The sequence below is a fragment of the Corylus avellana genome, chromosome ca6, assembly GCF_901000735.1.
Source record: "Corylus avellana chromosome ca6, CavTom2PMs-1.0".
In the NCBI taxonomy this organism is placed as follows: Eukaryota; Viridiplantae; Streptophyta; class Magnoliopsida; order Fagales; family Betulaceae; genus Corylus; species Corylus avellana.
In genome coordinates this window covers 25,316,457-25,319,073 of record NC_081546.1, presented here as the reverse complement: position 1 = coordinate 25,319,073, position 2,617 = coordinate 25,316,457, and the positions used below count along the sequence as shown (strand labels likewise).

Genomic DNA, 2,617 nt, shown 5'->3' with positions numbered 1-2,617 from the left:
TTTTGACCATTCTATATACAAATATATATGCATCTTTATTCTTGTTTCTTAAATCTAACTTAATTTCATATTATTATGATATGCAGGTAATGACATTATACATCATTTGAGGTCTCAATGCTATTTTTTTACCAGCATACCAGAAAGAAATTATTTGATACATGTATAATCATCAGGTTTTATTCTTTTTTTTTTGAACATAAGTTTGTGCCTTTAAAGTCCTAGCTAGAAAACTAAAAAGTTGACTAATTTTTAAACTTGTGTATTTGTTTGTAGAACGAAGGTGGAGGTTGGGGCTTACATATAGAGGGCCACAACACAATGATGTTTGGGTCAGCTTTAAGCTACATTGCCTTGAGAATACTTGGAGAGGGACCTGAAGATGGTGAAGATGGGGCTATGGCTAGAGGCCGGAGATGGATCCTTGACCATGGTGGTTTAATGGCTATTCCATCATGGGGAAAGTAGTTAGGTGCAGGAATCTTATTGTTTTATCTATCGAGTGAAAACTCAAATGTCTCATCTCATGTGAAGGTATTGGGAGTGTATGAGTGGCCTGGCTGCAATCCACTCACGTACATCTTTTTGTTGAAAAGCACATAATAAGATATATATATACTACTACTACTACTACTACTACTACTACTACTACTAAAGGATTGTGTATCAAAGAGTTAGCCTTGGCGTATGTATCTGATACTGAAGGTGTTCATTACATGAAATGCAGGCAAAATGTTATGCTATTGTCGCTTGGTTTACATGCCAATGTCTTATTTATATGGGAAGAGGTTTGTTGGTCCAATCACTAGATTGATTCAATCACTAAGACAAGAGTTATATAATGAGCCTTACCATCAAATTAATTGGAATAAAGCCCGGAATACAATTGCCAAGGTTAGTTGAATCTTAATCCTTATGCATTTCTTTTTTATCAGAAGCCTCTGCACAAAGTATGAAGATTCCTGTAGAAATTTGTGCATACATAAAACTCACCCATGTTGCTAATTTAGGAGGATCTCTACTATCCGCATCCCCTCATACAAGATATGCTATGGGGATTTCTTCACCATGTAGTCGAGCCTATCCTGAGCTATTGGCCACTTTCAATGATGAGAGAGAAGGCACTCAAAGTTGCAATTGGTCATGTACATTATGAGGATGAGAACAGCAGATACATTTGCATTGGAAGCGTTGAGAAGGTCAATAACCAGTGTGCAAGTGTTGCATATACAATCAATATGTATATATATATATATAATATCAAAGTATTTGATATTGTTAAGGTTATTTTTATTGCAGGTATTATGCTTGATTGCCTGTTGGGCTGAAGATCCAAATGGGGAGGCGCACAAGCTTCATCTAGGCAGGATTCCAGACAACTATTGGGTTGCTGAAGATGGTTTAAAAATTCAGGTTCTATATATATGATAGAAAATATCAAATCAAAGAGAGAAGAGAGAAGAAGCAGAGAAAAACATTAATGAATGTAGTAATAGCTGATGCTTGGTTCATCTGATGCAGAGTTTCGGGTGTCAGATGTGGGATGCCGGTTTTGCTATTCAAGCAATTCTCTCTTGTAATCTAAACGAAGAGTATTGGCCAACCCTTCATAAAGCACATGAATTTATAAAGGCTTCACAGGTCAGAACTATATGATATGCTCCTTACATTGTTTTTCCAAAGATACTGCTTTAACATAATCATGTTATTTTCTAGGTTCTAGAAAACCCTTCTGGGGACTTCAAAGCTATGTATCGCCACATAAGCAAAGGAGCATGGACATTTTCTATGCAGGACCATGGCTGGCAAGTCTCTGACTGCACTGCTGAAAGGCTAAAGGTAATCCCTCAACTCTATCAAAATAATTTACCAAAAATTTGTTTCAAAGCAGAATCTGACATTTGGCAAAACCTTCTCTTTTGCAGGTTGCAATCTTGTACTCACAAATGTCTCCGAACCTTGTTGGGGAGAAAATGGAGACAGAGCGGTTTTATGATGCTGTGAATGCCATTCTTTCTCTACAAGCATCACAAATGTTGTTTGGTTTCACTTCTGAAACTTCATTATGATTAAGCTTTCCCAAATGCTTCACATGAATAATTGAAATTCTTTTAATTGCCACTACAGAGTAATAATGGTGGCTTCCCAGCATGGGAGACTCAAAGGGCATATGCTTCGTTGGAGGTAACTTCTCAATGCTTGACAATTAAAAATCTTCTTCTTTTATATACCCTGCACTAGTTAACATAATTTTTTGATTCTAATTTCTCAGAAGTTCAACCCCACAGAGTTCTTTGAAGATACCCTTATTGAGAGAGAGTAAGAAATCTTCAACACAACAACGTATATATACAAAGGTTTTGCTCATATTTGCTTCCTAACAACAAGGTTATGTCATGCATCTTATAGGTACGTAGAGTGCACTTCAGCTGCAGTTCAATCTCTGGTACTCTTTAGGAAGCTCTATCCCAAGCACCGGAGGACAGAGATAGACAGTAGCATTTCCAGGGGAATTCAATACATTGAAGACGTCCAAGAACCAGATGGATCATGGTAATTTAGTTCTATATTAAATTTGGAGACAATGTTCGAAACTCAGAACATTTGCTTTAATATC

The 2,617-nt window shown here is 36.7% G+C and overlaps 1 pseudogene; it reads left to right on the top strand.

Moving 5' to 3' along the window:
• The window catches only part of LOC132185438 (lupeol synthase-like), a 3,368-nt pseudogene extending 811 nt beyond the window's left edge, over positions 1–2,557 (top strand).
• Positions 2,558–2,617: the final 60 nt, after the last annotated feature.